The sequence below is a fragment of the Bactrocera neohumeralis genome, unplaced genomic scaffold, assembly GCF_024586455.1.
Source record: "Bactrocera neohumeralis isolate Rockhampton unplaced genomic scaffold, APGP_CSIRO_Bneo_wtdbg2-racon-allhic-juicebox.fasta_v2 cluster09, whole genome shotgun sequence".
Taxonomy (NCBI): domain Eukaryota; kingdom Metazoa; phylum Arthropoda; class Insecta; order Diptera; family Tephritidae; genus Bactrocera; species Bactrocera neohumeralis.
The window spans coordinates 33,740,792-33,754,697 of NW_026089622.1; the positions used below are offsets into that span (position 1 = coordinate 33,740,792).

General features: G+C 42.4%; 1 protein-coding gene and 1 pseudogene across 1 annotated transcript in view; one reads left to right on the forward strand and one right to left on the reverse strand.

Annotated features, from left to right (window-relative positions):
* The window catches only part of LOC126764085 (uncharacterized), a 532,840-nt gene that overhangs the window by 241,402 nt on the left and 277,532 nt on the right, over window positions 1–13,906 (forward strand). The gene's annotated exons all lie outside the window — the stretch shown is intronic.
* On the reverse strand, window positions 9,412–9,599 carry LOC126764770 (small nucleolar RNA U3; annotated as a pseudogene).

The window sequence follows — 13,906 nt, forward strand, 5'->3', positions numbered from 1 at the left end:
TTACTCAATACTTGAGACGCGAATTTAACCTTCATTTTTTGGAAGGTATTTGGATAAATATGAGCATCGGTTAATTTATGCGCACACCGATAACTCGACTTAGAGTCGGTTTCATAAAAATTAACAATATCCAACCAACTTACCCGTCTATTTTTAAAGAAAATCGTATTTTTTAAATTTTGTAAACAGTTACGACTACTTTTTATCAAATGGGGGCTATCGTAAAAAAATACACTTCCTTGCCATTAACATTAAAAAAAGGCCGTGACGCTGAAACACCTAACAAATTAGCGAAATTCTGAAAATTGGTGCCCTGGTCGCAAACAAAATGGCAAGGAATTTGTCCTATATGTTGCAGTTAGGTAATGGCTTCAAGAATGTATTTCTTGAGGACATCCCCTTTGCAGGAACCTTTTACGAAAAAATAAGCCAATGGGTGGGACCAAGGCTCTCCACCTATACCTTGCACCATTATAGTCATTGCAGTAGTTGCTAATTTACCTCAATACCTATCACCCTATCGAATTTCCTATCATACTGCAAATGACATTTCAGTGACATTTCATCACATGAAACCGACACGAACTATTGTTCGAAAGTGAATCCCCTACTCCTAATGTCTAACGATTTTATGCCACTTTGGGTGCTTCCTGGGAAACGGGGCCAGTCTGTAACAAAGTTTTCCAAAGTACTTTCGGATGGAAAATCTAATTGGTGCTTTAAGTGCCGATAAGCAACTGGCGATAGAAAAAATACACCCAAAGCTATCGTTTTCAAAAAATTGTCATATCGCCGACCATGGGTGCGGCGATTACTATTTATAAAACTACTCCTAATGCAAGCACCTAACTGAGGAGGAACTTTACTACAAACTAAAGAAAGAGGGTCTGACTGTTCCCTAAATAAGCTATTCCTTAGCTGTTCCCTACATCTTTCTAACTCTGCGGCCATTTCAACTAACTGGGCCTTTAAACTTCTATTTTCCTGCTCTTTTTGATCTAACTTTATTTTCAAAACCCTATTCTCTTCCCTCAATTTCTTCTTCCTTTCTGTACCTGCGGTCAGACCCCTACCTGTTTGCGCGGCCTTATCAAAATTAAAAGATACATCCTCCTCAAAAAATGGAAGAGGCTCAAAAATTCCATCTTCAATCTCACTTTCAATAATTGGAAAAAGCTGCCTCGATGCATTTTGTGCATTTGAGACAGCTTCTTCAACTTGAGGAGCAAAATCTTCTAGACCCAATAAAATTGTATTTTTTAATTCGGAATTTGGGACGTCAAATGTAGGCTCAACTTTTAAATTTATATCGGGAACGGCCCCCGAACGCAATCGCTTTTCAAGGCGCATTTTTGCCGAAAAATGCCGCTCACAAGCAAAAATATGTTTAGGTGTTTCATCGGAATTCCTGTATTTTTTAGTTTTTTTGTTGCTACATTTTGCCAGTTCCTCTTTCACTTCTGATAAAATAATACGCCTTATTGGAAAATCCATTTGGCATGTAGTATCCAAAAAGTGCATCAATTCCCTTTCATCAGAAGCATTAATAAAATTAAATGGTGTGAATACTTCATTTAAGTACTTAGCAAACGCCTCTGCTTTATCTTCATCTGACCGATACCATGAATTGCTGGAGTCTTTTATTGAAACCTTTCTGACTTTTGGGCCTTTGAGAAATCTTGTGGAGTTGAGATAAAACCTGCTTCTACAATAGCGTTGTTAAATTTTTCAAAAAAGCCGTCTAATTGGTCAGTGGTTCTTAAGTTAACACTAAGATCAATATTATTGTCTAACCAGTAAGAAAATGATGAAATATTAGTACGCGGAGTCACAATTTTTGGTTTACTTTGAAGAATTATAGGTGATGATTGGAGTACCGCAATTAAGGGTGAGTGATAAGAGCTTAGTTCAAAGTTTTCTTCAATTTTTAGCAAATTACTAGAGAGGCCTGAGTACACAACAAAATCTAATAGATCCGGAACTTTAGTGGGATCCAATGACCAGTAGGTAGGCATACCGGTCGAGAGAACTGATAAATTCTTATTCATAATGCATTTAAATAGTTCGTTACCTTTCGGATTATTTAAGCGAGAGCCCCACTCGAGCCGAATTCGCTAAACATATTTTCATATTCTATGCAACTGATTGTGAGCTTGGGTGGAAAGTATCCAGCGGCAATAGCTTTTGATCGTGTGTTTGTTTTGATTTTTATGCGTGAAATTTGCATCGAAGGTGAACAAATTTCTTTCAATGTTTCCGCCGACCCGCCTCGGGCTCTACCCCCAGGGTGGTTACAATAAACTATGTCGTATCCTCTAATTTTAAAAAATGGTCTTTGTGAAAAATGAGTTTCGGAAACTAAAAACACATCTATTTAATTTTTGTTAAGAAATGTTTCGATTTCGTTAATATGGTTGCAGTGGCGTAGCTAAAACTTCGGGCGCCCGGGGCCAAGGATGTTCCGCCGCCCCCTTTATCTACCTACCTACAAGTTTCATGAGGTGGTTCGAACAAAAGTGAATTTTTACAAAATATTTTCGATATTAAGTTCATAAACTTTAGGAACTAGAAGTCAAAGCCAAAAATAAGTGCGAACAGTGGGGTGTTACTATTATGAAGAGAATTCGGAAGAAGCGAAATATGTCTGGGGAAATATCTGAAGATGCTGGCAGAAGAAGAAATGCGTCGCTGTATGATCAAAATTCTGGATAAGCTATCAATGGAAATATCCACCCGTTTCACAAATTTGGAAAAGCTTAATGACCGTTTTGGTTTTCTTTGTGATTTTGAACAAATTATAGAACTAACCAGAGACTCATACAATGACAAACTCGTCGAAATTAATGCCAGCAATCCTATCCAGATGACTTGGATAACGAAGATTTATACAGTGACATCCAAGACATCCTACTTTTATTAAAGAGAGCGAAGAAAAACGAAGAACAAATTGGATTTTCGCCAGAAAAAATTTTATTATACATTTCTTCAATGGGACTGGAAGCCCACAAGACGTTAGCGACAGCTTTAAGAATACTACTCAGTATACCCGTATCACTTGCGTCTTGTGAAAGATCTTTTAGCAAACTTAAATTGATCAAATCTTACTTGAGATCGACCATGAGTCAGAGTAGACTGTAGAATCTTGCGATTCTCTCAATCTCACAATGATATGATATGTGATTTTGCAGCTATCAAAGCTAGAAAAGTGTATCTATCACTATTTTTAAGAAAGATATAAGCCAAAAGCTATAAGACAAATTCAAAGACTGAAGAGTATTCGAGTAAAAATTAATATTTTCATTTTTATTTAGTTTATTACATTGTGAGTGTACAACTCTTTATCTTTTATAATAAATTTTGTAAACAAATTTGTTGTAGTATTTTTCTGAATATTAAAAAACAGCGATAGCGATAGCGTGTTGCCACCCCCAAGACGTTGCGCCCGGGGCGACGCATATTGTTATTCTTATGCTAATAAATAATTTATCTGAGCAGTCTGTGCGTTAATTATTTTCGCAATTTTTTCTAAAAATTGATCGAGGTTAGTTGTTTTTACAGCATCAGCATACGAGGCCATGTTGTTTGTTTTGCTGTTGAAAAATGAATTTTGTTTTTGCAAATCTGTGGATTCTGTGGCATTATAAACAAACGGACTCTCCATCGTGCGTGCTTTACTAACATTATATTTGGTTTTCAGTGATTGGTGTACTTGACACCCGCGATAGTTGGCTGGATGTTCGTGCTGACAGTTTGCACATTTGGCAGGAGCATTTCTGTCTTTGGTACATTCGGTAGTGTTGTGATTAGAGCCGCATTTAACGCAAGCATAAGATTTGTTACAATAACTTTTCGTGTGCCCAAACTCTTGACATTTGTAACATTGGACAATGGAATTAGTTTGCTTTGGTGGTACCACCTGAACGACTGCATTAACCAAGTATCTGAAGTCATAAATGTTTTTGTTGTTCTTAGCTGGTTCAATATCGACGAAAAATAAGGGGAGTGGGCATTTGTCTGCACGGCTTGTAATGTTACTGACTCTCCTTACACGATGACCAAAATTTTCGATTTCTTTCTTAATGTCTTCAATTTCAGATGTAGGGTGAAGATTTTTAATCACCACCCGAAAAGATCGCTCTTGCTTGATCTGGTATGTGTGAAATTCCATATTCTTTTCATTCAAATATTTAACAAGAGAGCGGTAAGCTTCAATTGTTTTTGCAGTTATTCTTGTTTGTCCATCTTTACCAATATTTGACACATTTGGTATTATGATTGCCGGTGGTCTGTTTGCTGATTCAACGCTCACTTCTTCGTTACTAGAGGTTACATTGTTGTCATTGTTGTTGTCGTTTTCCTTAATACCAAGTATCTCAAACCGGTTTTCGTTGTTGTTGTCAGTATCGATATCCACTCTGGCTAGTTTTCGTGAAGATGAAAGAGGGGAGCTAGGGGCTGCTCTTCTTTTATTGTTCACTGTCTGCCATCCAGTGTCAATTTTCGACATGGTTAAGCTAATTGCACTGCTTATGCACTCAGTCAGTTTTTTTCACCTTCTCTTCTGTTTTTGTTTTTTTTTTTTTGGAGACCTCCACGGTCCCCAGGAGCTCAAACAGGCAACATTGCTCCCACTCTGACTTATCCCCCCCCAACCTTCATCCCGCTCCAATCCTCGTGCGAGAACCAATCAGCAACTCTTGGTTCCTTGCACAGTCTCTACCGTGAACGTTACATCAGTTAAGTGCAATTCCTGCACTGGTTGGTGTCACTTCCCGGCGTGTTCCGGCCTGCGCACCACACGTGAGCGGAGTGAGTCGTACGTTGCCCCATGCTGCAGGAGTCTGCCCCCGCAACACACAACGGTGGCGTCGCCAATCAACAGCCCAGTGCGACAACCGCACCCACACGTCAATCCCTTGCCCCCAGGGTCACCCACGGACACCCGCGACAAACCCGTATACTTCAATTTAACTGCAACTGACTCCAGAGCAAGATCGAGAAAATAGTTGCACTTATGAATCGGGAGTGCGTATCGACAGTTGCGGTCTAAGAAACCAAACTAAACAGCCGCTTCTGAGTTATGCCGGTTTTAACATGATATGAAAAGATCGCGAGCGAGATAATGGTGGTGGACTAGTCTTCATATTGCACAACACCGTGCAGTATCGTCTAATCGATGAAGACATCGACCGATACTACCCTAGAATGTCAGAGTATAGCTAACCGGTCAGGCGATGTCGAGCTCGAAATATTTAATATATATATCCTCCCAGTTACATGGTGCCCTACAGGATATCATCCGAATTTGGGCGCGCTACTTCGTGGTGAAAACCGTTTGGTACTAGGCGACTTTAACGCGCACCACGATCTTTTTCATTCCTGCCTGTCAAATGATCGTAGGGTGATGGAGCTGGCGAAACAGATTGACGATTCGACATTCTGCACGACTGCGGCCACTTACTTTCACCGATGAGGAGGTTCAGAGTGTCATCAACAAATCAAAATCCTAAAAATCTATTGGCCCTGATGGAATTAACATGCTAATGCTAAGGCATCTAGGCTTGACGGGAGTAAGTTATCTCACCAAGGTGTGGATAGTCGGAAGAGTGGTCCCACTACTGAAACTGGGGAAACCCGCCAACAAAGGGGAATCTTATCGTCCGATAACTCTCCTCTCCCCATTAGTGAAGACACTTGAGGCATTGCTACTCCCGACCTTCACTCACCACCTGAGCCTAGCCAGCCACCAGCATGGATTCCGAAAAGTGCACAGCACCACCACAGCACTTGGCGTCATAAACGTTCAGATAATTCGTGGCCTCAACCAGAAACCACCCTGTGAGAGAACGATCCTCGTAGCGTTGGACTTGTCAAAAGCTTTTGACACAGTCACACCACACAACGATACTGTAGGACATTGAGAAAACTACGTTTCCTCCAGGACTGAAGAGGTGGACCAGAACTACCTGAACGGTCGTCAATCATTCGTACTATTTCGAGGTGAAAGATCTAAACTGAGAAGAATCAAACAGGGGTTCCGCAGGGTGGTGTCCTCTCCCCGGTACTGTTTAACTTCTACATCTCGAAACTTCCGCAGCCACCAGAGATGGATTCCGTAACCTCGTACGCAGATGATTGCACGATACTGACGTCGGGCAATAGAATCGATGGCATGTGTTCGAAAGTAAACAACCACCTCTCCGACCTTTCTCGTTTCCTCACTGCACGGTACCTCACACTTTCCCTACCAAATCCACAGCGACCATTTTTACGAACTGGACGAAGAAGTAAAGACTTGAACTGAATATTGCAGTCGATGGCGTCAATATTCCAACTGTCAATAACCGCAAGATTTTAGGTGTAACCTTTGATAGTCTATGCTCCTTCACTCCCCATACGACCGCGATTATCGCTAAAGTACAGAGCCGCAACAAAATCCTCAAGTCGCTAGCCGGCAGCACATGGGAAAAGACAAAGAAACGTTGTTGGCAACAAGGCAATCGGCCGGCCGATCCTCAACTACGCAGCACCAATATGGTCGCCTGGATGCAGTGGTACGCAGATGAGGAAATTCCAGACCTGCCAAAATACTGCACTCCGGACCACCACAGGATGTTTGATGTCTCGCATTGAACACCTTCATAGTGAGACGCTTATGCCCCCAGTTAAAGAGCATAATGAACTCTTCTCCAAGCAGTTCCTGCTGGGATGTTTTCGTAGAAACCACCCTTGCATCCATCTCCTTGGAGCGGAACCGCCTCCTAGGAGCATCAAGTGGTCATTCCTTGACTACGTCGACGACGTCGTACAGTACGCCGACCGGACATTGGACGCAACTGACTTTCGACAGGTACTGACCGCTGTTCACAGTGGAGCCATCAACACCTACACTGACTCCCTTCCCGTGAATGGCGTTCTTAGAGTCAAACCACCACCCATCGCAGACGAAGAGCTCGAGTTGCCGCGAGAAACGCGAGTGGCCCTAGCGACACTTCGTTCTGGATATTGTTAAACTCCTACTTATCCAGAATAGACCCTGACATACCCAATGTATGTTCTGCATGCAGCGAGTCTTCGCATGACACTGATCACCTCTTTGCATGCCCTACCAACCCCACCCATCTAACATTCCTTCTCCACTTTGTCCTTCCAACGGAGGGGAGATCTTCCTCTTCCTCTGCTTCCCCCGGCGGGTACTGCGTCGAATACTTTCAGAGCTGGAGTGTTTTCGTCCATCCGAACAACATGACCTAGCCAGCGTAGCCGCTGATTCTATGTCGATGTCGACGTATATCTCGTACAGCTCATCGTTCCATCGAATACGGTATTCGCCGTGGCTAACGCGCAAAGGACCATAAATCTTTCGCAGAACTTTTCTCTCGAAAACTCGCAACGTCGACTTATCCGTTGTTTACATCGTCCAAGACTCTGCACCATATAGCAGGACGGGAATTATGAGTGACTTATAGAGTTTAGTTTTTGTTTGTCGAGAGAGGACTTTGCTTCTCAATTGCCTACTCAGTCCGAAGTAGCACCTGTTGGCAAGAGTTATCCTCCGTTGGATTTCTAGGCTGACATTGTTGGTGGTCTTTACGCTGGTTCCAAGATAGACTTCAAAGTTATGACTGTCAACAGTGACGTGAGGGCCAAGTCGCGAGTGCGACGACTGTTTGTTTGATGACAGGAGATATTTCGTCTTGTCCTCGTTCACTGCCAGACCCATTTTCTGTGCTTCCTTGTCCAGCCTGGAGAAAAGCAGAACTAACGGCGCGGGTGTTGAGGCCGATGATATCAATATCATCGGCATACGCCAGCAGCTGTACACTCTTATAGAAGATGGTACCTTCTCTATTTAGTTCTGCAGCTCGAACTATTTTCTCAAAAGCAGGTTGAAAAAGTCGCACGATAGGGAATCGCCTTGTCTGAAACCTCGTTTGGTATCGAACGGCTCGGAGAGGTCCTTCCCGATCCTGACGGAGCTGTTGGTGTTACTCAACGTCAGTTTACACAGCCGTATTAGTTTTGCGGGGATACCAAATTCAGACATCGCGGCATAAAGGCAGCTCCTTTTCGTGCTGTCGAAAGCAGCTTTGAAATCGACGAAGAGGTGGTGTGGGTCGATTCTCCTTTCACGGGTCTTTTCCAAGATTTGGCGCATGGTGAATATCTGGCCGATTGTTGATTTTCCAGGTCTAAAGCCACACTGATAAGGTCCAATCAGTTTGTTGACGGTGGGCTTAATCTTTCACACAATACGCTCGATAGAACCTTATATGCGATGTTGAGGAGGCTAATCCCACGGTAGTTGGCGCAGATTGTGGGGTCTCCCTTTTTAATGGATTGGGCATAGCGCACTTAAATTCCAATCGTTGGGCATGCTTTCGTCTGACCATATTTTACAAAGAAGCTGATGCATGCACCTTATCATTTCTTCGCCGCCGTGTTTGAAAAGCTCGGCCGGCAATCCGTCGGCCCCTGCCGCTTTGTTGTTCTTCAGGCGGGCAATTGCTATTCATATATGCATACATATTTAGTGGAAACATTCATTATATATTTTATTATACATGTAACCGCCGTGTTTGAATAGCTCGGCCAGCAATCCGTCGGCCCCTGCCGCTTTGTTGTTCTTCAAGCGGGCAATTGCAATTCATATATGCATATATTTAGTGGAAACATTCACTATATATTTCATTATAGATATAAGATACTTATGTACATATGCATAATTGCCAAGCGTAAAATATATATGCATACGAGTACATACATTTACATACATATATCTATAATACATATTAGACGAGGGTTCTAATTGTAAAGTGCATATTTATTTACATATTAACATATATGTACATAAGAGAAAATAACTGTTTCAAATACCTCTCTCTCTCTCAAAAGAAAAAAAAGGTACGTGGAGTCCCTACGCGCGGATGAAGTTATACTTCTTAGTGATATTCCAAGAAATGCATATCATTTTGTATGAAAGAAAACTAGAAAACTTAAATTCACATTTTATAAATTTATTATCTCCCCGAGCATGTCTTTGCCAACAAGTCGTCTTTTCGCGACGATGGCAAAAGCTAAAATGTCATAAATTGCATTAACTTTCTGGTGCTTCTCGCAAAAATCTGCGTCGATATGTATTCACGATCATACGTATACATACATACGTATTTACACATGTTTGTAGGCGAAGCTGCTAAGCGGCAGGGGGTGACAATCGGCGGCCATTACTTTACTTATGCCATAGAAATTCCATTGCACGAATATGGAAATGACAACGAAATAATGCAAATATAAAAGGTCATTAATTTCTTTAAGAAATGAAAGGAATGAATGATCCTGAGAAGTATAGTCTTAACTTTTCAACGGCCAACGCAGAGCATTTCAACCAAAAATCTTTTATATTTAGATATAGAAGTCGTTTTATTGGTAAATGTATTTTCGAAGAAACATCATTTCTAATTTGCCACAAGACACAATTAGAAGTGAACTTAAACCTCACGCGTCAGATAAAACGATATACCTCGTCATCGCGGGTCAATTTCCAAAAAATGTTAATGAAGACTAACTACAGAAATAATCCTATAAAGTATTGCCTTAATTTTTCAACGGCCAACGCAGGGTATTTCAACAAAAGGTCACATAAAATAGCTGAGAATTTACAGAAATGAAAGACAAAGAAAGAAAAAGCAGTATAACTTCAAGAATCAACAAGACACAAATTTACATGCGCAGCAGCAGCAAGGAAAGAGGATAACAATCGGCGATCCATTGTATATATTTTCATGCATAACCAAACCATAATTAGGACAACGCAATACAGGAGTCAATGGTGGTCTAGGTGGTAAGCGGTTCAAAAGTTACGACGAGCATGTAGGTACGTAGGTTCGAATCCCAACAGAATTTACTTTAATTGAATATGTGATCTTATTTTATAATAACTCACTTTAAATATATAAAAGATTTACCTACACATTATGATGATATTTTCATGATTCACGTACGCAATGCGTAATTTCTTGCCGTTTTTCGGCATTTCAATTTCTCATGCTTCACGGCTTTCTTCAAACCAAGAAATCGCTTGTATGTATCGTATCGCTTGTACATATGTGCAATATATGCCTTTGCGTATTTCCGTCGGCATTTCCATATTGACATGCAAAAGCAGTGTATGTGTTTGTTTGCTTGGGTCTAATTTTTGTATATACATTGGCAACAGTAAAATCAAATATATTATATGTTTTTGTTTGTATGAGAGTCATGTGTAGAAGTTCACGCAAGTGAGGAAAGCCTTTCTGATCGTTATTCACTTGGAGTGGCCACAGAAACGATTTCTTACACATGGCTCAAGCAGTTAGCCACTACTTTGACCAAGTATCCTCTGGGTAGCCTAAGAACATCCGAAGGCGAGCTAAGTGAGAAGGCGAAAAAAAAACATTCTGTACAGTGCTGGGTTTGGGACCCGCCACGTAAAAATACGCAGTGACAACCAGCCTGATTGCACCTGAATGTCCGGTCCCTTAATTGGGAAGGTGCCGCTGCCCAGCTGGTTGATGTCCTCGTAAAGACAAAGGCTGACATCACCGCCGTCCAAGAAATGCGATGGACGGGACAAGGACAGAGACGAGTAGGTCCTTGTGACATTTACTACAGTGGCCATATAAAGGAGCGCAAGTTTGGTGTAGGATTCGTGGTGGGAGAGAGACTCCGTCGCCGAGTACTATCATTCACTGCGGTGAATGAACGTCTAGCCACAATCCGCATCAAAGCGAGGTTCTTCAACATATCGCTGATTTGCGCCCACGCCCCGACGGAAGAGAAGGACGCTGTGACCAAAGATGCCTTCTATGAGCGCGTAAAGCGCGCTATGAGAGCTGCCCCCGCCACGATGTCAAAATCGTGCTTGGCGACTTTAACGCCAGGGTGGGCAAAGAAGGTATATTTGGCACTACGGTCGGTAAATTCAGCCTCCACGACGAAACATCCCCAAATGGGTTGAGGCTGATTGACTTCGCCGGGGCCCGAAATATGGTTATCTGTAGTACTAGATTCCAGCATAAGAAGATTCATCAAGCTACCTGGCTGTCTCCGGATCGAAAAACTACCAACCAGATCGATCATGTTGTGATAGACGGAAGACACGTCTCCAGTGTTTTAGATGTGCGTGCGCTCCGAGGTCCTAACATCGACTCGGACCACTATCTTGTTGCAGCTAAGATTCGCACCCGCCTCTGTGCAGCAAAAACGCGCGCCACCAAACACAAGGAAGGTTCGACGTCGAGAAGCTGCAATCACAACAGACAGCCGAACGATTTTCTACTCGGCTTGCACTCCTGTTCTCTGAGAGCACTCGTCAACAACTCGGTATAAGGGAACTGTGGGACGGCATTTCAAACTCCTTACGTACAGCTGCAACCGAAACCATTGGTTTTCGGAAAGTGCAAAAGAACAGCTGGTACGACGAGGAGTGCCGTGTCGCAGCGGAGAGAAAACAGGCTGCCTACCTCGCAACGTTACGATCGACCACTACACGTGCGGGATGGGATAGATACCGAGAGTTGAAGAGGGAAGCGAGACGCATTTGTAGACAGAAGAAGAAAGAGGCTGAAATGCGTGAGTACGAAGAGCTTGATAAGCTGGCCGACAGGGGTAATGCTCGAAAATTCTACGAAAAATGCGGCTTAAAGAAGGTTTCAAGACCGGAGCATACTCTTGTAGAACCCCCAAAGGTGATCTAGTCACTGATGCCCAGAGCATACTTAAATTATGGAGGGAACACTTCTCCAGCCTGCTGAATGGCAGTGAACGCACAACACCAGGAGAAGGAGAACCCGATTCCCCAATCGATGACGATGGAGCAGACGTTCCATTACCCGACCATGAAGAAGTTCGAATAGCAATTGCCCGCCTGAAGAACAACAAAGCGGCAGGGGCCGACGGATTGCCGGCCGAGCTATTCAAACACGGCGGCGAAGAACTGATAAGGAGCATGCATCAGCTTTTTTGTAAAATATGGTCGGACGAAAGCATGCCCAACGATTGGAATTTAAGTGTGCTATGCCCAATCCATAAAAAAGGAGACCCCACAATCTGCGCCAACTACCGTGGGATTAGCCTCCTCAACATCGCATATAAGGTTCTATCGAGCGTATTGTGTGAAAGATTAAAGCCCACCGTCAACAAACTGATTGACCTTATCAGTGTGGCTTCAGACCTGGCAAATCAACAACCGACCAGATATTCACCATGCGCCAAATCTTGGAAAAGACCCGTGAAAGAGAATCGACACACACCACCTCTTCGTCGATTTCAAAGCTGCTTTCGACAGCACGAAAAGGAGCTGCCTTTATGCCGCGATGTCTGAATTTGGTATCCCCGCAAAAACTAATACGGCTGTGTAAACTGACGTTGAGTAACACCAAAAGCTCCGTCAGGATCGGGAAGGACCTCTCCGAGCCGTTCGATACCAAACGAGGTTTCGGACAAGGCGATTCCCTATCGTGCGACTTTTTCAACCTGCTTTTTGGAGAAAATAGTTCGAGCTGCAGAACTAAATAGAGAAGGTACCATCTTCTATAAGAGTGTACAGCTGATGCCGATGATATTGATATCATCGGCCTCAACACCCGCGCCGTTAGTTCTGCTTTCTCCAGGCTGGACAAGGAAGCACAGAAAATGGGTCTGGCAGTGAACGAGGGCAAGACGAAATATCTCCTGTCATCAAACAAACAGTCGTCGCATTCGCGACTTGGCACTCACGTCACTGTTGACAGTCATAACTTTGAAGTCGTAGATAATTTCGTCTATCTTGGAACCAGCGTAAACACCACCAACAATGTCAGCCTAGAAATCCAACGCAGGGTAACTCTTGCCAACAGGTGCTACTTCGGACTGAGTAGGCAATTGAGAAGCAAAGTCCTCTCTCGACAAACAAAACCAAACTCTATAAGTCACTCATAATTCCCGTCCTGCTGTATGGTGCAGAGTCTTGGACGATGTCAACAACGGATGAGTCGACGTTGCGAGTTTTCGAGAGAAAAGTTCTGCGAAAGATTTATGGTCCTTTGCGCGTTAGCCACGGCGAATACCGCATTCGATGGAACGATGAGCTGTACGAGATATACGACGACATCGACATAGTTCAGCGAATTAAAAGACAGCGGCTACGCTGGCTAGGTCATGTTGTCCGATGGACGGAAACACTCCAGCTCTGAAAATATTCGACGCAGTACCCGCCGGGGGAAGCAGAGGAAGAGGAAGACCTCCACTCCGTTGGAAGGACCAAGTGGAGAAGGACCTGGCTTCGCTTGGAATATCCAATTGGCGCCACGTAGCGAAAAGAAGAAACGACTGGCGCGCTGTTGTTAACTCGGCTATAATCGCTTAAGGTTTTTACGCCAATTAAGTAATTTTAAAATGTTTGGGGGCGAAAAGAAAAATAAATTTAAAAAAAATATAAAATTTACATGTATTTTCATTTATATTTAATTGTCAATAAATTTTTAAAAAATTTTTTTTATTCTAGTTGTCCATTTTTTTTTTTTTCCCAAAATTTTGCGATTTTTGTATGGGGAAAATTTGACCGCAGAAGCAAAAAACCGAAAAAATCAAACATATATTATGTCGTTTTTCAAAATTTGGCTGTATATTTGCGGGAAAAAATGTTCTACAAAAGCATATTTCTTTCTTTAAAAAAAATTTTAGAACCATCTTTTTTGTACATGCATAACCAAACCATACTTAAGTCAGAAAACCCAAGTGTCAATGGTGGGGTTTGGTAACGCTTGAAAGTCAAGATGAAACAAGGTCTCAGGTTCGAATTGACAGAATAAATTTTTAATTTTTTTTTTTAAAAAACAAAAATAATTTTTTAACCCCAAAAGAAATTAAATTTATCACAGCAATA